This window comes from Oryctolagus cuniculus, assembly GCF_964237555.1.
Source record: "Oryctolagus cuniculus chromosome 17 unlocalized genomic scaffold, mOryCun1.1 SUPER_17_unloc_1, whole genome shotgun sequence".
Lineage (NCBI taxonomy): Eukaryota > Metazoa > Chordata > Mammalia > Lagomorpha > Leporidae > Oryctolagus > Oryctolagus cuniculus.
Window position 1 is genome coordinate 394,396 of NW_027208202.1, and position 26,973 is coordinate 421,368.

Here is a 26,973-nt window from a genome sequence, read left to right on the forward strand (position 1 = left end):
AATATTTACCTCACTAAAAATAAGCTGCAAAGTCATAGTAATAAGCTGTACAGATGCATTAGAATTTATTTAATTTGGCTGTTCCTACAGAATGCCTGTTTTTCCTTTGCCTCAGTTTTTGGTTATTATAATATATAATGCTGAAATCAATATTCTTTCCTATATATGTATGGCATGGTGGGTCAAACCACCAGCTGCAATGTGGGCATCCCATATTGGTGCTGGTTAACATCCTTGCTGCTCCACTCCCAATCCAGATTTCTGCTAATGGCCTAAGAAAAGCAGAGGAAGATGGCCCAAATGCTTGGGCCCCTGACACTCACTTGGGACACTGGATTAAATTCCTGGCTTTGCACTGGCCCAGGCTTGACTTGTAGCAGCCATTTTGGGAGTGAACTGGCAGATAGAAACTCTATCTCACTGTACTGCTTTGTAATTCTGGCTTTCAAGTGAATAAATTTTTAAAAGAAAAAATAAAAACCACATGCAAATTGTACATGTTTATAAAGCAGTATGTAATGGGCAAACAAAATCCTTAATGCCAAGTCATTGGAAGGAATGTTTCTCCTATCAATTTTGCTGTCTTTTTATCTTGCCTGTGGATTTTGTTTAAACTTTGTGTAGTCAAGGTCATCAGTCATTTCCTCTCTTCTGAGCTAAAGCCCGAAATACCTTCTGACAGGATCACATCAATTGTGCAAGTCCTTCTAGGGCTCAGTTCCACAGCCCAGGCCGCCCGCCCACAGGACTTTCTGGTCCATGAGGCTACGCGGCTCTAGGCGCCCCTGACAGGCTCTCTGGTGAGATCCAGGACCTCAGACCTGGGGACTGGCCCGCGTGGCCGAGGTCACGAGGGAGGTGCCCCCTCAGGGAGCCGGCCCTCGTGCAGTTGGGGGCAGCTGCGCTGGAGAGAGCTCCAAGGCAGATGACCAGGGCCTCGCGGGATGTCCCCTACTTGTTGAGCGAGGTGGAGGTGGTCCAGGTCCGTGCACCTTTGAGCTCCTGTCAGTTGGTCAGCTCTGTCCCATGTACGTTAGCGCCAATTGTCAAGCGCCCCCCATCGTCCACTTTTATATCGTCTAATGAGGTTAGCCAAGCGGCGGGTCTGGAGGGGGAGGTGGGGGTGGAGAGTAGGGGACCAACGGAAACTCAGAAGGTTACAGTTGGAGCTGATTAACCGGGTACGTGGTCGCAGTTAGCGGTTGGATGGATGATAGAGTGTGCGGCTTGCTTTTGTAAAATAATGCTTACTGTAATTCATTTTCTTTACTTAGAAGTTATAGTGATTAATATACAGGTACTAATGTATGTAATCACATATACGAAAATATATTAAATATAAGTAACAAATATACAATGTATAAATGTTAGTATTTATATCAGAATATTAGAATATTATTTTTCTAATATTATAAATATTAGAAACCTACAGAGGCAGAACCTGCAGCTATGGAGAGTTGACTGTATTGTTCAAAACCTGTAGCCCTCATCGAACAGGTAAGCTTAAGTCATTCCTTCTACCACAAACACCATTTAGCTCTAAGTGTTTGATAGAAACCAGTGAGTGTGTATTGCACTGTATGAGAAACAAGCCCACCTGAGCCCTCCCAAAGGATGGACTCAGAAGCATGAAGGAAGCAGAAGGCAAGGTGTTTATTGATACTTGATAATTTTTTTAAAAAAAGATTTACTTATTTATGGCCAGCGCCGCAGCTCAATAGGCTAATCCTCCACCTGTGGCGCCGGCACACTGGATTCTAGTCCCGGTCAGGGCACTGGATTCTGTCCTGGTTGCCCCTCTTCCAGGCCAGCTCTCTGCTATGGCCCAGGGGTGCAGTGGAGGATGGCCCAAGTGCTTGGGCCCTGCACCCGCATGGGAGACCAGGAGAAGCACCTGGCTCCTGGCTTCAGATTAGCATGATGCCCTGGCTGCAGCGCGCGGGCCGCAGCTGCCATTGGAGGGTGAACCAACGGCAAAGGAAGACCTTTCTCTCTGTCTCTCACTGTCCACTCCGCCTGTCAAAAAAAAAAGATTTACTTATTTATTTATTTGAGGGTCAAAGTTACAGAGAGAGGGAGACACAGAGAGAAAGGTCCTCCATCTGCTGGTTGTTTCCCCAAATGGCTGCAATGGCCAGAGCTGGGCCAATCTGTAGCTAGGTGCCAGGAGCTTCTTCTGGATCTCCCATGTGGGTGCAGGGACCTGAAGACTTGGACCATCATCCACTGCTTTCCCAGGTGCCTTAGAAAGGAGCTGGATCAGAAGTGGAACAACTGGGACTTGAACCAGAGCCCATATGGAAAGCCAGGGTGCAGATTAACCGACTGTGCTTCAGTGCTGGCCCTGTGTGAGCCAGCACACAGAAGATCTCTTTCTCTATATGTCTCCCTCTCCAGCTCTGTAACTGTGCCTTTGAAATAAATAAGTCTTTAAAAAGGGTGCAAGGAGAGAAGGAGAATGGAATGAGCATGATGCCCATGCTCTTGGGGTGCAGAGTGAAGAGTTTCAACACATGTTTAGGAATAGCAAGTAGTTTTTTGCTGTTTTTGTTCTGTCCCCAATCTGTTAGCTGAACTGCTTTTTTCTTTCTCCAAGATTATAAATACATTAAGGGCATCTTAGAAATGTATCAGTTTCCAGGCGTAAGACAAAAGAAGAATTTTATACTAGCATTCTCCTACTTATTCCTACTGACATAAAAGGCAGAGACAAGGAAAAACAATGACCCCACCTAGAAGATTTAGGATATAACATTCCAGGTCTGGGGCTTTTCCATGTCTCTGGGAAGTCTCCAGATTCCCACCTTGCTGTCCAGCCCCACAGGGCTGCCATCTTACCTGGTGCACATGTGTACTGCCTCCAGGGTAACTTCAGAACCCAGAATGAAGTCAGCCAGCTCCAGCCACCCGCATTGGTACCCAAGTCTCTGAGCCCCAAGGGTAATTCAAATTATTTTCCCTCTGGTGAACATCTTTGGAATGAATGGCCAGTGGCCAGCTCCTCATTAAGAGTGAGGTTCCTGTAGTCAGGCAGGGCAGGTTCAGTGACAAGGTCTTAGTGACTGGTGTTAGCTAAGAGTTGCTTGGGTGTCTATGCCCCAAGCTTGCTAGTAGGGGAGTAGAGGATCCAGTAGCCCAAAGACAAACATATTAAATATGTGTGTGTTAGATTACATGTTTTTTTTTTTACAGGCAGAGTTAGATAGTGAGAGAGAGACAGAGAGAAAGGTCTTCCTTTTTCCGTTGGTTCACCCCCAAAGTGGCTGCTACGGCTGGTGCATTGTGGCCAGCGCGCTTTGCCAATCCGAAGCCAGGAGCCAGGTGCTTCTCCTGGTCTCCCATGCTGGTGCAGGGCCCAAGCACCTGGGCCATCCTCCACTGCACTCCTGGGCCACAGCAGAGAGCTGGACTGGAAGAGGAGCAACTGGGACAGAATCCGGTGCCCCGACCGGGACTAGAACCTGTTGTTCCAGCACCGCAGGCAGAGGATTATCCTAGTGAGCCACGGAACTGGCAGTTTACATGTTTTTAAAGTATTTTTAAATTTTTAAAATTTATATAAATGGAACAAATTTTGTGTATTTCATACACACAGTTTAAGAACATAATGCCACTTCCCAAAGGAAGCCTTGATGCTTATGACGCCATGCTTGCCAGTAGGTTATGGGAAGGCCCAGTAGACAGTGATTAAGTGTCTCTGTGTTGTGTATATTATTAATTCATTTTATTTGTACACTTATAAACTTGTGTATTTGGCAGTCATAGGTTTATTTCTGTTTGTATTATTTTTGATATGTCTTTGTATATATAAGTAAATATATTGATACATGTTGTGTGTAAGTAGACATTTCTGCAAATAATGACAGTAACATTTCTTCCCTCTTAGAATGTCGAAGTCTCCCAGATGTGAAATTACAGCTATATAGGTAAAGGAAATTTATTTATATTTTATAGACATATCTGAGTATTTATGCAGTTAAACATATGTCTTTAAGGATTCACTCAATATTTTCTTACATTTCCCTGTGTGGATATAGGTAAGTATTTGTCTAAGATTGTCTAAGATCATTTTTGCTATGGACATAATACAAGCTTTAACCTCCCACTGGTGAACCACGGCCCTACTGAGGTTGTAGGGACTTTTGGCTGACTGCAGCTATAGATGTAAAACTGGCTCTTGGCCTTGTGCATGGGTAGTTTGTGTCCATAGTTTCTTCCAGTGGTTGGGACATACCTCAATCCAACAGTGGAAGAGCTCACATTAGTCACACCTCATGCATCCATTTGGGAAGGCCCAACCCTTGACCTCTAACCCAGTGACATTGGTCTGTTTTGGCCCCAGAAGGTCTGGAATTCTAGGTGTATATAAGTGTGTCAGTATCAGACAGTTCTGGAGAAATCTGGGGATGCCCTACAGATCAGGTTGAGGAGAAAAGCAGAGATATTTTCAAACTCAGTTTACAGATCATAAAAACTAACTCGTATTTTGTAGCTTTTTGGAGATAACTTTTGTACATATTTTGCTAGACCTGTGACTGTTTTTGTGTGGTCCAGTAAATGGCATTTGGTAACATTTAAATTCCAGTTGTTCTCTGCAGGTGTAAAGCACATCAGGAAGCACTGGCACACTAAGAGTGTCTTTGCTTCTTTTGGTCTCCATCTGCAATGACGCATGCACAGGTTACTCACTGCTCCCCAACTCCTTGGGTAATTGGGAAGTCAGGACCTGAAATCTGTGACTACTGATGAGCAGCGATTCATCTGGCGTCCAGCAGGGGGCAGCAGGCAAAAAGTCAACAATTGTGAGCGTCCTGCACCGTGGGCAAGCGGCCTGGAGGTGGTGCCCAAAAGCCCCTTGGCTGTGCTGTTCGTGCCGCACGTGCGTCCCTCCTGAAGAGCACACCCTTGGTTCCTTTCCTTGCAACCTGAGGCTCCTGACTGTGGCGCTGATGCCTGAGGAGGGAAATAGCAGCAGAGAAGCTCTCGTTTTCCAGGATGTTCTCAGGCGGGTGATTCTTCACTGTCTCACTTCATATTTTAGCCAAATTTACTTGACAAAAGCATCTATCAACGAAGGGTATCATGGGTGGACATCAGGTCAGTCTATGAAGTTGTTATGGAATCAGGACTGTTTCAGGGAAAAATCCTGACAGACTCCAAGGGCCTTTCACCCTGTGTAGCCTTCAGTGAGTGGGGCCTTTCCCTGGCTCTGTAAATTCCCCAAACACCCACTCTCCACTGGCAGCCGGGCTGAGTTGTCCTTTAGACATCTGAGCTCATGTCTACATGCACTGCTGCCATGGTCACCTCAGAACACAGAATGAGGGAATGTTCTCCAGGGAGGGACCCAGCTGCAGCCACCCCTGTGGCACCTGAGAACCTGAACACCTGATAGGTTATTGAGAGGATTCATTCCTTCCAGTGGACAGTTTTGGGAAGAGTAGCCAGTTCCACACTGAGAGTGACAAACCTGGTGTCAGTTGTCTCAGTGATGTGGACTTGGTGATTGGTGTCTGCCAGGGTCCCTTGTGTCTGGCAGCAGAGGGACTCTCTGGGTGTTTATGCCCCCATGATCTCTATCAGGTGAGTGGTGGGCCCAGTGTTGCCTGACGTAAAGATTACTGTGTGTGTGTATGTGCGATGAGTGTGAGATTGTGTGTGTTCCTTGCATTTCATGTGTATTTAGTGTATGTGTATAGTTTCTTTTTATAAATTCATATATGTAGGAATTGTAGGTTTATTTCTAGCTATATTATTATATAATGTGTGTACATATTTTGTGTGTATACATTTCTAGAAACTATGGTAGTAATAAATTCCTTCCTCTTAGGATGTTGAAGCATCCTGGACCCAAGGATATATCCATGCGAGTAAAGGGACAACTTTCTCTATATCTAGACTCATATGAGTATTTATGCGGTATGGGTGTACATTAGAGGTTCCTTCAATTTCTCTGCCCATTTACACAAACACACACAACTATTACCACAAGAGGATTGTTTTCACTAGGGGCAACATACGGGTTTTTTTCCTAAACATTTACTTATTTTATTTGCAAGGCAGTGAGAGTGAGAGAGAAAAAAAGACAGTGAGAGAAAGAGAGAGAGAGACCATCTGCTGGTACACTCCCACATTGCTCCAGCAGCCAGGCCAAGGCCAGGAGCCAGGAACTTCATCTGGGTCTCCCACATGGATGCAGGGACCATCTTCTTGGGCCATCTTCTACTTTCCCAGGCACATTAGCAGGGAACTGGATTGGAAGTGGAACAGCTGGGACTCAAATCAGCACCCATATGATATGCGGGCATTGCAGGCGGCAGCTTAGCCCATTGCATCACAACACTGGCCCCACCATACAGGTTGTGACCTGTTATTGATGATCCAGGAGACATCTGGAAACCTCAGAAAGGAGCTGGACTGAACAAGGCTCTGGTTCCTAACCTGTCCTGGCCTTGTACATGGGCAGTGCAGTCCCCAACCACCTCCACTGACACTCTTAACCCTCAAGTGCTGGGACCTAAATTAGCCTCCCTGCTTGTGCATCTACCTGGGTCAGCAGGCCCAACATGCAGCCTCTGTCCAAGTAATTTTAATGCTTTGGGATTTAAGAATATTTTTGTTCATGCAAACATTAGGACAGCTGTAAAGAGGATTTTATAGATATGACATCAGTAGAGGGACTAATGTAAAAGTGCTCAGTGATTTAGATGTGTTTGGCAGAGAGAAATGGAGCTTGTTATGATTTTCCTCATAGGGATCCTCTAAGAAGTAAATAGGCTCTATAGTCTGTTTAAGAGATTTAAGATTGTAGTGACTCATGTTATACCATGGCCTCCTAGTTTTAACAGTATGACTGCAAGGAATATTGACCTGGCAATAGAGGCCATGGGCTTCTGGTAATCATAGTTGAAGATCATATAGGGACATTTTTGCTTCTTACTATCAATGTTATTATGCATGGATTTCCATTTAAATGCTATTTAGTTTCCTCAGTGGATAATAATTACTTGGGTTGAAATTACTGTTGACTAAAAAGTATATAGAATATAATTACTTCTGTGCCTGTGAATGTCATAATTAAGAATATCTATAGAAAGATTAGTATTTTATCACTTTCATGGAAGTTGTCCTTTAGAAAGGGGATACTCACTCTGATTTTTAAGGGAAACTGTGAGGTGGTATCAGGAAGGATCAGAGAGGAAGGTGGATGAGAAACAGCTTATTTTATAATTGCTTTATTTATAATAAATAGGATTGTGAAGTAGTCTATAAGCTGTGTGTGTTTATGTTGATTCAGAGTATTGTGGTATTGAGTACATTGTTATGGGAATAAGTGTAATTGTAAGTTACATAATTTTTATCTTAGGAGAAGGGTTAAGTTTATGCATTATCTAGACCATAAGTGTTGGATGCCATTATTAATTGTGTTTAGCCCACAGTGGCTTCATAGGCTACAAATACTAGTAGGCAATGAATATTATATGTGATATGATAAAATGAATATTTAGGATTACAAGGGTTCCTAAAATGAATGCATATAATATTGTACCTTATAAAGACAAAGTGATGATATATCAGTATACTGATGATAGTATTTGTAAGGATGCAACATATGCTAAAATAATATTTCTATAGGTTTGAAGGCATATTGGTGATAATAGAATACCTTAACCTAATGTGTTGAAATAATTAATTTTAATGATCACACTCATTCTAGTCTTTTTTGAATTCATTCATAGGCTAGACCTAAGGCCAAAATGGAAACTATAATTAGTTCTATGGTAGGAGCAAGTGTTAGGTTTTTCTGCAGTACCCATGGCAGGGGAAGTAAGATGGTAGTATCTAGGCTGAATAGAAAGACTGTAATGCCTAAAAGAGAATTTTATGGATAATGGCAGTTGGGCAGAGGCTATAGGATCAAATCTAAATATTGTATGGACTTTATTTTTTATGTAAATATTTAATTGCTACGACCAGATTATGGTGGTTCCAAGAAATAGCACTACAGATATATGGATTGTCAGGGAGAGAGTAAGTTTCATTACTCTTTTTCAGGTTAAAACTGAAGCTAATACATTGGAAGCCAGTAGCAGTAGTTAACATTAAAAGAATAACATACATAACATACTTATGATCCTCATAAGTAAAGAGAGATGTGTAAGAATAATCAGACTGTGTCCACAAAGTGTATCAGGCATCAGTTTCAATGCCAAAATGATGGTTTCATATCAAATGAAATTTTAATTGTTATGAGAAAGTAAGATCTAAATTACAAATAGGCCATGGAATCCTGTGGTTGTAAAGAATGTTGAACCATACACAACCTCAGAGATGGTAAAAGATATATTGAAATATTCTGGGGCTGGTGTTGTGGTGTAACGGGTAAAGCTGCCACCTGCAATGACGACATCTCATATGGTCACCAGTTTGAATCCTGGCTGCTCCACTTCTGATCTAGCTCTCTGCTATGGGCTGGGAAATCAGTAGAAGATGGTCCAAGTTCTTGGGCCCCTGTACCCACGTGGGAGTCCCAGAAGAAGCTCCTCTCTCCTGGCTTCTGATTGGCACATCTCTGGCCATTGCGGCCAACTGCGGAGTGAACCACCTTTGGAAGGCCTTTCTCTCTCTCCCTGCCTCTCCTTCTCTTTCTCTGTAACTCTGACTTTCAAATAAATAAATAAATCTTTAAAAAAAGAAATATTCTGGGCCGGCGCCGCGGCTCACTAGGCTAATCCTCCGCCCTTGTGGCACCGGCACACCGGGTTCTAGTCCCGGTCGGGGCTCCGGATTCTGTCCCGGTTGCCCCTCTTCCAGGCCAGCTCTCTGCTGTGGCCAGGGAGTGCAGAGGAGGATGGCCCAAGTTCTTGGGCCCTGAACCCCATGGGAGACCAGGATAAGCACCTGGCTCCTGGCTCCTGCCATCGGATCAGCGCGGTGCAACGGCCGCAGCGCGCTGGCCACGGCGGCCATTGGAGGGTGAACCAACGGCAAAGGAAGACCTTTCTCTCTGTCTCTCTCTCTCTCTCACTGTCCGCTCTGCCTGTCAAAAAAAAAAAAAAAAAGAAAGAAATATTCTGAAGTTTGTAGATGTAAAATCAGCTCCAAGTTTGATTATAGTTAGTGGAGTTTGTATGTTATTTTTGTTTTCTTCTATAAAATTTTAGTGAGCTCGGGTAATTGCTACTCCTGAGGTTAATGTGTTTAGTAAAGATAATTCTGGTAGATTAGGGCACAGATGCTTGTTGGTAGGTTGTAGCTTTAGGACTAGGCATAATGGATAGAAGGCTCAGAATAATCTTGTAAGGGCAAAAAACTGCTGATAGAATGAAAAATTTCATATCTTAATCCTTTTTTGAAAATGGGATTATGTTGGCCCTTAATTGTATTGCTCTCAGACTATATCATCATCCTTGGTATATTGTTATTATTTTAGTTCCTAGGCTAGGAATGGTAGAATAGAAGAATTAAAATGGAAACCTATCATGAAGCTGTATGATAGAAACAGAGCTAACAAGGGGCTGGTTTTGTCATGCAGCAGGCTAAGCCTCTACCTGCAGTGCTGGCTGGCATCCCATACGGGTGCCAGTTCATGTCCTGGCTGCTCTGCTTCCAATCCTGCTCTCTGATTCTGAAATGGGGAAACAATGGAAGGAGGGCCAAATCCTTTGTTCTCTATACCCATGTGGGAGATCCAGAAGAAGCTCCTGGCTCCTGACTTTGGTTCAGCCCAGCTCTGGCCATTGCCATTTGGGGAGTGAACCAGCAGATGGAAGAACTTTCTCTCTGTCTCTCTCTCTCTCTCTCAATTGGTAATTCTACCTCTCAAATTAATAAATAAATAAAATCTTTAAAGAAAAGCAACAGACCTGGCAATGCCCTCTTTTGTGGTTGGAGCTGGTGTTAATTATATGATAGGCATGAGTTTGATGGGTCATTAACCATGAGAGTGGAAATACAGATGCTTGGATTGGGGTTTCTCTGAGTTCAAGAACATCTAGAATTAGAATAAATGTCATTATAGCAGTTGCAGAACTGATGCATGTCAAGATTAGAGGCCCCACCAATACAATATAAGTGAAGAGCTATAATGCTAGCTGTTAATTGGATGGCTAGAGGTGTGGATTAATAGATAGGCTAGTAGTTTCAATAACTACTATCAAAGGAATAAATGAGACAGGTGCATCTTAAGGGAGGAAGTGGATGAAATGCTTTGGTTTTATGGCAGAGGCCAGTAATTACTGCTTCTGCTCAAAGAATGATAGCTAGTTGTGACAACTGATATTTGGGTTGTTTGTGAGCATGTACAAGGTAACTGTCCTAGTTGATTTGTAGAATCACAGAATATGAGTGAGGTTAGTGTTAGAGGTTCATACTTCAGTGCTGTCATTCACTATTTAAGAATGAGTTGCACCCATCACTGTTAAAGGTAGATGAGTTGATTGTTGGCTGGGCAGCTGGGAGATGGGAATAAAATGTTAGGGGATAAGATGATAATTACGATGTGGAATCCTGTTACTGTAAGGGCAACAACAAAGGTGACTGCACTTTCATTCAGTTTCTCATGGAATTTCATCATTGGTGATCCAGTATATTTTGATGTGGGTTTGAGGGTTAAATACATTTAGAGAATTTTAGTTGAAGAAATAAATGTTGCTAATTTTATTGAGATCATATTAACTAATTACATTTGTGTGTCTAATTGTGGCATTTCATTACTGAAATATTTTTGCTTTCAATATTGAAGTATTAGATTCATAATGATGTAACACAGATATCTGTCAGTTTTCAAAGTGTTTTAGTAGTACTGGTTTGAAGACATGGAGATATGGTTGGACCCATACATGTCAGAGCATTTTCATAGTATAGACCAAGTAGGGTATACGTGAAGGTTGCCTCATGAAAGCATCCTGGGATGGGAATTTTTTTTGAAGATTTATTATTTTTATTTGAAAGTCAGAGTTCCACAGAGAGAGAAGGAGAGGCAGAGAGAAAGAGATGTCCTCCATCCACTGGTTCACTCCCCAGTTGACTGCAATGGCCAGAGATGTGCCAATCCAAAGCCAGGATCCAGGAGCTTCTTCTGGGTCTTTCCACACTGAAGCAGGAGCCCAAGTACTTGGGACATCTTCTATTGCTTTCCCAGGTAATAGCAGAGAGCTGGATTGGAAGTGGAGCAGCTGGGACTCGCAGTGCTGCCTACATGGGGGGCTGGCACTGTGGGTAGCAGCTTTCCCTGCTGTGCCACAGCCCTGGCCCCCGGATTTGTTTTTAGATGAAATGGTGGATCTGGTTGTGAGTGTAAGACATCTTCAGATAAAAGTAATATATGGATTGGTATTTCTATGGGTATGAGGACTCCATTATCTACTGTGTGTAGTAATAATCCTTCTGGTTTTAAATCTTCTAAGGGAGTATATAAGTGCCAAAGTTTAAGTCCCAATTTCTGTGCATTCAGAGCTTCAATATTTTTGGTGTCCTGTATCTTTTATGGTTAAGAAGGGTAGTTAATTTCATCTTTCCTATGTATATAATTTGTAAATATGAATGTGCAAATAAGATTTGAGTAATAATAAATAAATGATAAAAGATAATAAGTAGTGTTTCTTGGGGATCTTCAGTTCTTTTTATGGGTTAATTTGGTTGTTAGCATAGGTGAAATAATGTAAAGAATTCAATAGCTAGTTAAAGATAAGATTAGGGTGTAGTCATGAAAGTATAGTAGTTTTTCTATAATGGATGATGTAGCACCTTGGAATACTAGTTGACACAGATATGCCATAAGGATATGAAAAATGTTAAACTAAATTAACCTTGACAAAGTTATGTAATATTTTACTTCTATTTTTATCAAGGAAGAGTTTTAAGGGATTCGATTCATTCCTTTCTTAAAAATATTTTTTACAAGATTTTATTTGAGAGGCAGAGTTATGGGCAGAGAGAGGGAGAGACAGAAAAACATCTTCCATCCTCTGATTCACTCCCCAAATGGCCACAACAGTTGGAACTGCACCAGACCGAAGCCACTGGTCATGAGCCTCTTCTGGGTCTCCAGTGCAGGTGAAAGGATCCAAGACTTCAGCCAACTTCCACTGCCATCCCAGGCCATAGCAGTGACTTGAATCAGATTTGGAGCAGCTGGGACTCAAATCAGCACCTATATAGGATGCTGGCACTGCAGGTGGCAGCTTTACTGGCTCACCACAATGCTTGCCCCTATGTATTTTTTTTTAATTTTACAGATAGACAGTGAGAGAAGGAGACAGAGAGAAAGGTCTTCCTTCCATTGGTTCACCCCCCAAATGGCCACTATGGCCGGAGCTATACCAATATGAAGCCAGGAGCCAGGTGCTTCCTCCTGGTCTCCCATGTGGTTGCAGGGGCCCAAGCACTTGAGCCATTTTACATTGCCTTCCTATCCACAGCAGAGAGCTGGACTGGAAGAAGAGCACCTGGGACTAGAGCCTGGTGCCCATATGGGATGCCAGCGCTGCATGTGGAAGATTAACCAAGTGAGCCACAGTGCCGGCCCCCTCTATTTTTTTAAATATTTATTTTATTTATCTGAAAGGCAGAGTTACAGAGAGAAGTAATGACTAAGAGGGTGATAGGTTTTCTATCCTCTGGTTCAATTGACAATTGGCTGAAGTGGCCAAAGCTGAGATGATCCAAATCCAGGACTCAGGAGTTTCTTCTGGGTACAGGGGCCCAAGGATTTGGGCCATCCTCTTCTGCCTTCTCAGGTGCATTAGCAGGGAGCTGGATCAGAAGTGGAGCATATGGGACTCAAACTGGCTCCCATATGGGATTCTGGTGCTGCAAGCCAGGGCTTTAAGCTGCTGTGCCACAATGCCAGTCCCAGGAGAATTATAACTATAAATAATAATTATCATACAAATGGTGGTGCTGGGTATTTGAATATAGTAAGTGATTTAATATCAACTATTATGATGATGAAATTAGTGGCTCTAAAATTTGTTGAGACACCTGCCAGGTGAAGTGCAAATATAGTAAATTTACCAAAGCTTCTATATGTGCTAGATTATTGGCTGCAGGTGGCTAAACTGTCTATCCTGTTCCCATATCAGCTTCTACTATAGAGAAAACAAGTAGTGATGAAAATATGGGAGTAATAATACAAAGCAGATTGTTTACTTGAGGAAATGTTATATCTGGGGCTCTGGGCATTGTAAATTTGGACAGTGTGGGCGTATTTGATTGAGTCAAATGTGAAGCCATGACTTAGATGGCATACAGTGTTTATATTCTCATGTGCTTTCTAGTGGAATAAGGTGTATTTTGCCACATGTCCATGTTCTTTGAAAGTGATTTTGGATTTTGGTGGGCTTGTACATCATATGTGACTTTGGGGATATGCCATCCTCAGTACAGGTTTGTGGTTATGTGAGCAGATTATAGGTGGAAATGTGTAGTCATATTTAGTTGGGTGTCTGTTCTTCATTGACCAATGTGTCTATCCTGACAATACTACATGGGCTTAATTGGTTAACAGAAAAGTGTTGACATGGAAGGCACTTAATTCCCATTTTTTGAAATTGTTTCAGTTAGTGTCTTTGCTTGTCCACATTTGATTTTATTTTAAAAAATGTGCATACCATTTTTAAACCGGGGAAGTTATGTAGCTTGCTTTTTCCATTAAATATTTCATCACCTGTGATTTCCCCATTAAAACACAAATGAACTACAGATCCAGAGTACTGTGGGCATGGACATATTGGAATTTATGTAGGGTACCTTCTCTCACTGAATGCCTGAAATCTCCACTGCTCAGAATTCCTTATTATAATGGATAATGCTAAACTAGAATCCTTTAAACATTTCTTTAAAGAAACACAGAATTTGTATGTGTTTCTAGGGCACTGTGTAATGGGCTGGCAGCATCCTTTGCACACACTCACTCACAGAGATAATCTCATAGCATTGGCTGTTTTCATGTTGCTTGTTTGTTATGTTTAAATTTCATGTGGTCATGTTCATCCATCATTATCTTTTTTGTCCTCTGGGCTTTGTTTTATGCCTGAAAGCCCCTCTTCAGTCTGTAATGCCAGGATTTGTTGTTGCTGGGAGTGCTAGGGTTTCAATGTGGGTGGCCTAAGACACATGGTTTCTAGTTGTTTCTCAGTCAGTGAGCCAGTCCTCCATGTAGCTACATTGGCCTCTCTAGGCAAGGGAGTTTTAGGCAGAGCCAGCTTTGTAATAGGACATAGTGTTCAGGGTCTGGGGCTTTCCCTGGCTTTTGTAAGTCTGGTACATCCTCTTTGAAGTCTCATCCTGGAGGGTTGTCCATCTAGTCTGGTGCCATGCTATACCATACCTATGTGTACTGTCTCCATGGTGAAGTGAGAACACAATGTGAGAGAATGTTCTTAGAGTAGAGGTCCAGTTCCTGCCAGACCTATTGGCACTAGAGAGTCTAAGCTCTTTGACTTAACCAAAAGGTGGTTTTCCTTCTACTGAACATCTTTGGAAAGAATGGTCAGCTCCCTAATGAGCTACCTGCTGCCATAGGTAGTTCAGTGACATGTCCCTGGTGATTGGTGTGGCCATGAATCCATAGCCATTGCAGTGAAAGGATTCCTTGGGTGTATACCCTCAATATTGCCAATACTGGAGGGAAGGGCCAAATGGACAGTAGACAAAGGAAGTAAATGTGTGTGTGTGTGTGTGTGTGAGAGAGAGAGAGAGACTGTGTGTTTTAATGTGCTGTGTGTCTTATTTGTATATGTATAATTTCTTATACATGTGGGATAAGATGTCCTTCTATTTTACTTGTTCCTGTGGTGTACATGCTGTATGTATTTGTGTTTGTATACATTTGTAGAAATGATGGCATTAATGTATTCTTTTCTGCTAAGGAGTTGAAGCATCCTGGATGCAGGAATACAACTCAACAGGCAAAGGAACCATTTTTGCTATGTTTATAGAGTGGTACAAGTAATCAGATAGTGAAGCATGTATCTTTAGGAGTTTGTTCAATGTTTATGCACATTTTAAGGTGTATTTTTGCCAGAGCAAAATTGTATTTCTCCAAGAGCACTATTTTAGCTGTGAATAGCATACAGAGCAGAGCCTGCCAATCATGGGCCAGGAGAAGTGTGGAACGCTGTCTGGACTGAAGTCATATGAGCCTTTGGCTGACCATTGTCCTTCCTGTCCTGGAAAGCATGGGGGCCATAAACAACCAAAGAGAGCCTTGGAAGTTCCAGGTTATCATCAGGGCACTCTCACGTGGCAGACCTGTACCACCAGCCTTATGTCATCAGAACTCAGGCCTACATAGACTACCTCCAAGTCAGCCTCAGAACATAGTTCTCTTCACGGGAAAATTCTCCACAAAGAGGCACAACTTCAGTTCGTTTGGCATCTGAGTCGCTCAGGCTCATAGCTGATTCAAAGGATGTATTTTACTTTGGTGGACAGAGTGGCCATCTTCCCACCAAGATTCAGATTCCTGTTATCAGGGCTGTTTTAGTGAAAAGGCCCTGGTTATTGGTGTGCACTAAGGTCCCCTGGAATGGACAGTGAAGGGCCTCCAGGTGTGTTATGCTCTAAGCTTGCCAGTGAGGTGTGGAGGGCCCCATGCCTCCTGGACAAATAGTCTAGATACACTACATGTGTGTCTATGTGTGTGTTCCCTGGTATTTTGTGTGTAGTTATTTGTATATGTACATTGTCTTGTTTCAGAAACATGAAGACTAATGGAATTATTTCTCTGCTACTCACTTTGAAGAGATATATGTTTGCATGTATTTTTGAGTGTGTAAGCTCTAGAAAAAATGGCAGAAGTAAATTCCTCCCTTCTGCAATGTCAGATTATCGCATACAGCTCCACAGTTAAAGGAACCATTACCTGTGTTTTGTAGACCAATATGAGTATATATACAATATATACACTTCCTCAGAGGTTTGTTTAATACATCTATACATTTACAGATGTGTGTAATGTGTATTTGTCTAAGAGTTTTAACTTTTGTTGTGGCCATGATATGAGTCTCCATCTGTCAATGTTGAAGCAGGGGACTCCTGGAAAGACTGATGGACAGGGGTCTGGGGCTGACCCATGGCCTTGGTCCTGACTCCTGGCTCTGTGCATGGGCAATTTACACATGCACACACCTCCAACAGTTTTGCCAAGTGTCTTGGCCTAGAACTGATGGTCCCTAAGTTAGCACTCTTCTTATGCATCCTCCTGGGCTTTCAGACCAGACATCCAGCCTCTACCTGGTGAAGAATAGCTTTCACATGGGATGTTGTCAGAAAGCCATGGGTCCTGTCTGCCTCTCCAAAGTGGGGGGAGGGTGTACAGCATGTGGACCCCAGTTGTTTCCAAGAGAGTCAGTGAGCTGGCCCTGCAGTTCCCCTGGGCGGTCTTTCTAGGACATGCTGTTTTGGCCAGAGCTGGCTTTCCCAGAGTGTGTAACCTTCAGGCCTGTTCCAATTCCTGGGCCTGAGGAGTCTACACACATCCCCATTTTGGTTGTGGCAGGACCATCCCTCCAGCCTCATGCCATAAGACCTGGTACCCAGGTTTAGTGCCTACAAAATAACCTCCCCCAAAACACTGAGTTTGTGAATAGATTGGGGTGAGAGGCCAGGCTTCACCTACCCTTGTCAACCCCTAAGTCTTTGAGTACCATGAGTATTTCAAAATGTGGGTTTTCTTTCTGGAAAAGAGTGGCCATGGTTTTCTTTCTTAGGAAAGAATGGCCAACAACCCACTGATGTTGAGGTCCCTGGTGTCAAGGCTGATGCACTTACATGTCCATGGTGATTGGTGTCATCCCATGGTCAATGGAAATATCAACAAAAGGTCTCTCTAGGTGTTTCTGACCCCCATGCTTTCCAGCACAAAAGAGGAGGACTCATTCGCCCCTATGTAAAGAGCTTGAGTGTGTATGTCCAATTTTGTGTGAGCTCTTTGGGGGCTGTGTGTATTACTTTTGTAAGCCCAATGTGTTGTGAATGTCATGTCCATGGGTGTTATGGATTGGTTTCTATCTGTATTTATTTCTAGGATACATATGTTTTCATGGTTTTGTGGTGTGCACATTTGTCAATTAAAGGTAGTCCTGACTTCCTACTTCCTTTGAGAGGGAAACATCCTGGAAGGAAGGATACAGCTTCACAAGTAAGAAATGACATTTTCTTTTTTTATTTTTTACAAAAGATTTCATAATTTTTTGAAAGGCAGTGCTACAGAGAGGGAGAGGCAGAGAGAGAGAAGAGAGAGGGAGAGAGGGAGGAGGGGAGAGAGAGAGATCTTCATCCACTGTTTCAATCCCCAGGTGACCATAACAGCCAGGGCCATGTAGAAGCCAGGAGCAAGGGGTCTCATCCAGGTCTCCCATGAGGGTGCAGGAGCCCAAGCACTAGGGCCATCTGCTGCTTTCCCAAGCACATTAGCCAGGAGAAGCATCAGAAGTGGAGCAGTCACCAATGCTTTGGCAAAGCAGTTACAGCTACCACCAGCAGTTCCTCCATCCCATATGCGCTCCCATTCAAGACCTGGCTGCTTCACTTCTGATCCAGATCCCTGCTATGGCCTGGGAAAGTAGTGGGAGATGGCCCAAGTCCTTGGGACCCTGCACCCGCATGGCAGACCCAGAAGAAGCTCCTGGCTCCTGGCTTTGGATTGGCACAGCTCCATTGTAGCCATTTGGGAGTGAACCGGCAGATGGAAAAATCTCTCTCTCTCTCCCTCTCTCCCTCTCTCTCTCTCTCTCTCTCTGCCTCTCCTTCTCCTTCTCCTTCTGCCTCTCTGTAACCCTGCCTTTCAAATGAATAAACAAATCTTAAAAAAAACTGGAGCAGCGGATACTTGATCCAGCATCCATATAGGATGCCGGCACTACAGGTGACAACTTTACCCACCACACCACAGTACAGTCCCTCAACATTATTTTCCAAAGTATAGAGGTATTTAAGGCATTTGTAAAGTTATATATGTGTGTCTTTAAACATTCATTCAGCATTTTCACACATTTTCTTAAATACATCAAGGGGAGAATGTGTCCCAAGAGGATAACTTTTGATACCTATCCCTTGCAGCACTCAAATTCCCATTGATGAACTGGTAGTTGTCCAGGAATCTAGTTAGCATGAGGTCCAGGGGCTCATGGCTGATCTAGATGCTCAGTCTGTCTCTCTCTTCTGATCTTAGATTATGCATAGACAGTTCACATTCCTGTGCCCTCCAACAAGGGAGATAACCCACTCACCAACAGAAGGTCCTTTATTGGACTCATTCTTGTGCTTCTATGTGGTTTTTCATGCTTTATTCTCAGCCTCTGATGTGGGGATTTGTTGTCTCCCACATGTCCCATTTGAATAGCCAGTAAACAAGCCACAGGTCTATAATGCCCCTCCAAGAATATGTGAGGTTTAACATGAGTGGTTTCCAGGTATTTCCAAGGAAATTACTTCTCTGTCCGCCCTGCTCACTGTGTCTAAGGCTGTAGCTCATGTTCCATCTACTTTTTAAAATATTTATTTACTTAAAGTCAGAGTTACAAAGATACAGAAGGAGAGGCATAGAGAGAGGTCTTCCATCTGCTAGCTCACTCTCCAGATGGCTGCAATAGCAGAAGCTGTGCTGATCCAAAGCCAGGAGCCAAGAGCTTCTTCTGGGCCTCCCACATGGGTGCAAGGGGCCAAGGACTTGGGGCATATTCTACTGCTCCCCCAGGCCATAGCAGAGAGCTGGATCAGAAGAGGAGCAGCTGGGACTAGACCCAGCACCCATATGGGATGCTGGGGTTTCATGCCTGGGCTTTAACCCACTGCACAACAGCACTGGCCCTCCATCCACTGTTATCATCACTTCTGGACCTACTGCCTCTGAACTATCCACATCATACACAACTGCATCAGGAGGCCAGACCAATGCATCCACTGCATGCCATGCACGTGTTTCTGAAGTCACAGGTACGCACCGTGCCATCCATGAATCCTGCGAATGAATGCCTGGACTGTTTGGAGACAGATCACCTATATATGCTTGCAGGGTATCAGAGGCTTGAAGAGCTTGTATGATATGAATCTTGTCTTTTGTTCACAATTGATGCCATGAGTGTGTATGTGTGTGGGGTGGAGTTGTGATACAGCTCTGAAGGCCAGCATGGTGGTCCCAGTTTATGACCAGGCTGCTCCACCTCTGATCCAGTACCTTGCCAATGCACCTGGGAAAGCAGTGGGAGATGGCCCAAGTGCCTGGGCCCCTGCACCCATTCGGGAGATCTGGAAGCTACTGGCTTCAGCCTTTGGCTTGGCTCAGCCCTAGATGTTGTGACATTTGGAGAGTAAACCACCAGTGGATGGGAATTCTCTCTCTCTCTCTCTCTCTCTCTCTCTCTGTCTCTCTCTCTCTCTTTCTCTCTGTGTGTGTGGTGTGTGTATGTATGTATGCATGTATGTGTCTCCTTCTCTCTCTAACTCTGCCTTTCAAATAACTAACTAAATCTTGAAAAAGAAAGAAGCAGCTGGCGGGGGGGGGGGGGAAGTTCAGCCACTCCACCAATGGGAATCCATGGATAGGGAGCAGTAGAACATCCCAGGATACCAGAAGCCAGAAAGATGTTCATTCATGAACTCCTGGTACGTGAGTATAAGATCATCATTTTATTTTCCAGGCTGTAGTGTGTATATGTGTGTAATTATTTAATTGCTCAGGAATGGGATTCATGACATTTTATGGATGAGAGTTTTTATCTTCTTTCATATTAAGTTTTTTATGTCAGCAAAGAAATGTCAAAGAATATTTTTGCTTTAACCATGTATTTCCAAGATAGTGCATGTAAGGACAACAAGGGTGAATCAGTAAGGATGATCCTTGGCCACTCTGTGTCAACAAGAGAGACCATGGTAAGCCTGATGTATATGCTTGAACTTGGCAAAACTCATTTCCGCTGGAGTTATGGGCCTAGGTGGACCTGACCTTTTCTGTACCTCTTTGATAATCTAAGGGATTAAAAATGCATAGCAATCACTAATTAACTTAAAAAAATTTTTGGTATCTAAAATCAAATTTTTATGAAATAAGATTGATGTTAAAGTAAATGAAAAATTTTAGTTCTAAACTTAAGTGACACAAATGTAAATAAGAAAAAAAAGCTCCAGATTTTGTGACTCAAAGAAACCAAAATATTTGAAAACTTAATAATCCTATGAATAAAATGGTGACCAATAAAAACAGGCTAATCAGTTACTCAGAGAAATAATTTTGTAGACATAATAGAAATTAACTCCATAATCTCAAGATTCTGATACCCCCAATATAAAGGAAAATAAATACAGATTTGCAAAATTGGGGACTATTGTTTTCTTATATAAGAGGCCTTCCTAAATAGTATCGATAATAAGGTTAAGTGGAAAGAGGGGTTTTCAGAGGGAAAACTCACATGAAATAAGGATAAAATACAGAGCCAAGAAATTAGGTGTCATTTTTTTCAGCATTGCAAATACAATTGAGACAAATATTTCTGAATCCTATATTCATTGACAATTCCCAAAGCCAAATTTTCTATTAAAAGGAACAAAACCAAAATCTTGGTGACATTATGCACAACTATATACAAAAGTACTAAAGGGAGAAATCAGTAATAAAAAGACAAAAAGGACTCTCTGATACATGCAAATACTTACATCTTTGTGTAATTTGTGTTCTCAGCAGGGTAGTTTACAGGATGAGGGAAAATAGCTCAGACAATGATACCAAGCATGAAAGGACATCAATACAAAGAATCAGGGAAACTCAGAAATGAATGTACAGAACTCAGGAAAAAAAGGAAAACGGGAAAAAATAACATCACTCATGAAATGCAAACCAGAAGAAACACAGAGACAGATGGTGCCTTTAAAGAAACAGAAGGTGAAAGGGGAAATATAAAGAATAGGTGCTTGACCAAAGATTTCAGAAGATGAGAAATACTAGAAGTTGAATACAAGCATATGTATGAATGAGATTCTTGGAAGAGGAATACCAATGCAATGATCTAAAGCTAATAATTTTAATTCAAACTATTTCAGAAAATGACAATATGCTCTCAAAGTCCATCTTCACAGAAAACTGGTTCATACTTAGAGTGATTGAAGTCATTTCTATCCTAGCAAAAATCTGGGAATTAAATAAAAAGTACTCAGGCATCTAGAATACACGGATGAGTAACATAGAAGGGAATGAAAAGGATCCAGCTTATCTGGGTTAGGAGGGAAAAGAATATATTTAAGATGCTCAAGAAGAAAAGGTTAAGCCAGGAACTGTGTGCTGTGCAAGCTGACATTAGTTAAAAAATGCAATGGCATCCAAGTCTTTGAGAAAGATCTTGGGTGAGATGGACCCCATGATCCCTTCCAGAGAAAGGAACAGATGTGAGACAAAATCCCTAGAAAGTCATTCCTGTAAGGACAGATTGAAGCAGCCAACTTGGCAGTGACTTTCTTCAGTGAAGACCAAACGAGATTCCTCTTGAGGGAGAGAATGGTGGTGGTACTCACTAGGGTGACTGCTCTCTGATCATTTTAAGTCCTACATTTGCTAAAGATGTTTTCTTTCCATGTATTTTCTTTGACAGAAAAGCATGTGAAAATCACTAGTACTGGGTGACAAGAATGTAATGTCAAAGCTACCAGAAGACTGATGAGGTGCATGTGGCTGAAGTTGTGTCTCCTGTATGGTTCAAGTTTCTGATGGCTTGGGAAACTCCAGCTCCTCTGCATCCCAGGACTCCACATTGCAGTCTCCTAAGTTGCTAAAAGTTTCTGCAAAGATGAAACAGGTACAGGATCAGTGGGGGAGGACAAGGATGTTGTAGGGATAGGGACCATGGGATGGGTGTGCAGCACTCAGAAGGCTCCTGTGCTCTGGAGGGTAACCCTAAGTCCTGACCTCCACAGAAATCAGGGCCATGGGTCACTGAGGCCCATTTGTGTGGGGCATGGATGTCCTACAATTGTGAATTCCATTAGGCATTCACTTGAGCAGCCTTCAGGGGACATTTCACATGGCATTGAACCTGATGTACAGGAAAGGGGAGATCTCTTGGCCCCTGGGATTAAAAATCCAAGGCCAGGCTGGCACCGCAGCTCAATAGGCTAATCCTCCGCCTATTCCACTGGGTTCTAATTCTGGTTGGGACGCTGGATTCTGTCCCGGTTGCCTCTCTTCCAGGCCAGCTCTCTGCTATGGCCCGGGAGTGCAGTGGAGAATGGCCCAAGTGCTTGGGCCCTGCACCCCATGGGAGACCAGGATAAGCACCTGGCTCCTGGCTTCAGTTCAGCGCAGTGCGCTGCCCGTAGTGCCCCAGCCACGGTGGCCATTGGAGGGCGAACCAACAGCAAAGGAAGACCTTTCTCTCTGTCTTTCTCTCTCTCACTGTCCACTCTGCCTATAAAAAAAAATCCAAGGCCCACTCCCCTGGGTCTTATGAGAAGGAGGTTTGATGACACATAATGGGAGTCCTGATGCTGCCTACTCAGTTCTTACCCCACAGGCCTGGGGCCTGTAACCTGCATGTTAATTATGGACCACTGTACAGAGCTCTTTGGTTTCCTTCCCTAATCATGTAGAAGTTCTTTCTATCCTCCATGTAGAAGTCATTTCAGGGATTTTATTGGCAAGAATTATTTTGTGACATTAACCCAACCATTATTGTTTTACTATATTTGAGCACGGAAAATGTGATGGAAGACATTTCTTTTGAGAGGGCCATGCAGCCAGTGTGTATTTGTGATTGAAGTATAAAATTAGTGCACAAATGAGAAGAACACTATGTTCTTGACACCCTGCTCCTGTCACTCTTCAAAGTGAGTTTTGCCTTAATTGCTGACAATTAAGTTTAACAGTCACATAGGAAAGTTTATATGCACAAAAATAAACAATCAACATGTGAAAAAGCATCTATCAACCTCTGAGAATGGAGGCTGAGGGCCCCAAAAGGCCTGGGTAAATCCCCACAGCTCTTGTGTTCTGTGCTGGCTCTTATGTGATGTCAGGTTGGGATGGGTAGCTACAAGGATATAAAGATGTGTACAGTGGGCTGTCTTCCTGGTGTGAAAAGGCACCCAAAGGTGCCTCTCTCTGTCTCACCCTCTTCCTAATCTTCCTGAGTTGGAGGTGGTCAGGGACAACCCCCAGTGTCTCCCCACACCTGTAAGGCTCCCTGTTGACTTCAGGTTGGGTTGGCAGGGACTCACCTTGTAGAGGGAGATATTCAACAGCTGTGCTGGCTCTCCCCAGACACAACACAACTAACAGCCCTCTCCAGAGTCATTTGCCTGCCAATCCTGCTAGCACCTACAGCCTTCCCTTCAGATGAAAGCAAAACTCCTCCTAGCAGCTCTAGGAGCTTCCATGGAACAGGGATGTGCTTCATGGGACCACCTCAGGGCACATCCTTCACTCACCTGTGTGGATCCTGAACATCCATTCATCTCCACTCTCAAGGTCAGGCTCATTGGCAGCCTCTCCACTTCTGGTCTACATTTAGTTGGCATCCCTGAGGTGTCACAAAGAATGTGGAGCAATGGAGTCCATGTGACTTATTTCCCTGACCCCCATCTACCTGCTGCAAACTCACATTTTCTGTTCTTCTTGGTCGAGATCCTCAATGTCCTGAACGCTTTGAGTGTAATTCACATCAAGGGAACACGTGAACAGCTGGAAGGAGACCAGAATGAGTTTCTTGAGGCAGGCATTGCAGGAGAAGACCTGCCTGACCTGTCTTGGTGGACAATAAGGACAGATTCAGACTTCCCTGGAGTCCTCCCACCGAGATTGGGACCCAGCTTGCCTGTTCCCAGGCCAGTTCCCTTGTAGGCCAGCCAGATTGCTCAGCACCATTTCATAGTGTAGTCTGGGGGTCAGGAGTGAAGGCAAGTTTGATCAACTGAGAAAGGAGGGCTGTAAATAGATTGTATCAGCATCCATAGTGCAAGTATATCAAGTGCCTAGATCATACCAGGTTCTTCACAATGAGAATCATCAACTCTGGTGAGGAGGGAATGAGGGAGACAAAGGAATAGGAGCTTCTGAGCAAAAAGCCAGAGAATCAGAAAGATATGAAAAAGGAAACACTTACCCCCAGATCACCACTTCCAATGGAAAGTTCAGGGACTACCACGTAGCCTTTCATGTGCACAGGAGCAGGGAGTGATGAGGTTGCCAGAGAAAAGAAAAGGGAAGAGTTAGACTTGAGGTGAGGACTTGGACCCCTGCTGCTGGTTGGATGATGTAGGCCAACCTTGGGACCCTCTTGGGGCTCCATCTCTATACCCCTGTTCCTGGGATTGGATGGCTTCACCTTTGTAATGAGTTAGAGGATCTCTGAACTTTGACCTCTTCTTTGAGCCCTCAGTATCCCATAATACTCACTAGGAATGTCACCTTGTTCCTCCTTGTGTAGCCACTGTCCATTTGTCGATGTGTGCAACACATTGTTTTTCATCCCTCATGTGTCCCTGCCTCTATTTTGGCTCATAAATATTGTCCATTTCCTTTGTCCTTGTCGACCTCCACCAATCATATTATTGTCTGCTATGGGAGCTTTGGAGCCCAAGATAATGCTATACTGCCTCCTGGAGCTGGCATTGTGGTGCAGCAGGTGAAAGCGCCCTGTGTGGCGACCACCCCATTGGATCACTGATTGGTGTCCCTGGTTCACCCCTTCTGATCCAGTTCTCTGTTAATGTCCTTGGAAATCAGTGTATATGGCTCATGCTTGGGCCCCTGCCAGACATTTGGGAGACAGATGGAGTTTCAGGATCCTGGTTCGGCCTGGCCCAACCTTGTCATTGAGGTTATGTAGGGACTGAAACATTGGATGGAAGATCTCTTTTTATTTTTTTGCTCCAAGTCATAACTCTGCCTTTCAAATAAGTATATAAATCTTTTAAAAATATATTTTCATGCACAGCAATATATCTGGAGATCAATTCTAAATGTGGGGAGCGAATGTCCTGGTCTCCTGTTGGGGCCTGAGAAGGTAACAAGATAACAAGGACCAAGTCCATATATCTGGGTTAACCTTGTGGAGTTTGGAAATATTTAATCATCATAGCAATCCCAGGTTTCCTGACCCATTTGAAAAGATGCCCCAAAAAGGAGAGGAAATTTAATTTGTTCAAATTCTGGTAGTGTGCCAAGGAGGCAACAGGGAGTCCACAGCAGGTTTATTTTTGGCCATATCAATAAATGGGACTTGCTAGAGTTTTCAGTGAGCAGTGGAAAGACTGGGAAGAAGGACACCTGGCAGGCCTGAGGACAGGGAATCTGCTGGGTCTGCCTAGAGGAGGGAACAGTTCAGTACTGTGTGTTTGGAGCAGTACATCTGAGGGGAACAGCGACACACAGCCTTGCTGCCCAGAGGCACTCCACTGAGCCCAGTACGTTCCAAGGGATGAGGTCAGCAGGACCGTGAGGGCCAGTGTGTGCTTCCAGCCCAGAATGCCCTAACACAGATCCTCTGGGAAGCCTGTGCAGCTATGCAGTATCTCCAGTAGTAACTGGATAACAGCCTGTCACAAAGCCTATTCCAGACTTGGGTGAGATGGGGATGCCAAGAGGAACTCAAAGTAATGCTTGGCCATCACAATTCTAGGATGTTGGGGCCTCCCCTGTCAGCTCAGAGGAAGTATTCTTTAACTTGGCCAAACCTGGGCGTGAGAGGTTGTGTTGTAAGCTGGGAGTAGACAGTGAAGATAGAGCACAAAAGCATTGGTACATGTACTGGCTGTGCAAAGGGGCAGGGTCCACTACTCACTGTCACCTGGCACTTGCTACAGGACTGTGTGGGTTCCAGCCAGTGTGTGTGAGAGATGGTGTCCCACTGTATCCCATGCCCTTCTGCCTTCTGTCAAGTGAATCGAGGATGCAACAAAGAGCCCTTCCTCAGACACAATGGCACCATCTTGGTCTTTGACCTGCCAACCGTGAGAAGAAAGAAATTTCTCTTCCTTATTAATACAGAGTCTCAGGTATTATGTTGCAGTGAAAAGTGGACTAAGATAATGGTCAACAGAAAACTCAAACATCTCTTGTCCTGAATATGCAGGCAGTGCTGTCCTATCACAATGCAGTGGACTTGATCTTTGCAATGGCAATGCCAGGGATGGTCAGCAGTAGAGAAAATGTAAAGTTTTAAATACTAAAGCAAGAAATGATCATTAAAAATTCAGTTTGCTCCAATCCCATGGGTATATAATCTCTTCCTACTCTATAATTAATGTAAAAAAGAACAAAACAGACATCTACATGCAATATATTTTTTCCTCCTGAGTTAATATGTCCTCTCCAAAGTCCAAAGCAGCAGATAATCCAAGCCTTCCCCTAATTTGACTCTCCAGTCTTTGTGGGTATTGCTCATACCTGAGGGGCTTCATCCTCACTGTTGGACTTGGAAATGCTCTGCAAGACCCAATCTTGAGAGACACAAACACAGACAACATGTGTTCACAGAGAGTCTCACCTATTCCTCCCCTCAGCCTGATCCCATCTTGGATTGCCCAACATGACCCTGCTCCCTCCTCTGTCCTCTCAGACCCTTCCTTGGCTCTGTGGACCTTCAGGCAGACATTGACCACAGCTTCAAGCCTTCCAGTGAAAGAGTGGAGCTGAAAACACTACCTCTCAACATCTCACTTTCCCTAAAACAATGAATGAGGCTGCCTCCAGCCTGCATCTGAAAACCCCAAATCCCAGCTGTGATGTGCATGCTCGTAGATGGATGAGCTGGAGAATGGACCTGTCCCAGGCTGAGAGAGAGCATTCTGTGAGCAGCTGGAACTAATTGTGCAGGAAGAGCACTTTCTTCAGGAGTTTGTGCTGATTGTGCCTGACTTGGGTCAGAGCCTGGGCAGGTAATCGGCCCAGTGTGTGATCCAACAGGGTGTGCACAGTGAGGAGTAGACCTTTCCAGCCCTATGCTAGATACCAGACCAGGGATATATTCCTCATTTGCCTAT

General features: G+C 43.7%; 1 long non-coding RNA gene across 1 annotated transcript; it reads left to right on the forward strand.

Moving 5' to 3' along the window:
- Positions 1-285: 285 nt before the first annotated feature.
- Positions 286-19,453, forward strand: LOC138847828 (uncharacterized). The gene is made up of 4 exons (XR_011385738.1): positions 286-1,087; positions 1,423-1,497; positions 3,887-3,926; positions 4,681-19,453. It is a non-coding gene; the product is annotated as an uncharacterized lncRNA (long non-coding RNA).
- Positions 19,454-26,973: the final 7,520 nt, after the last annotated feature.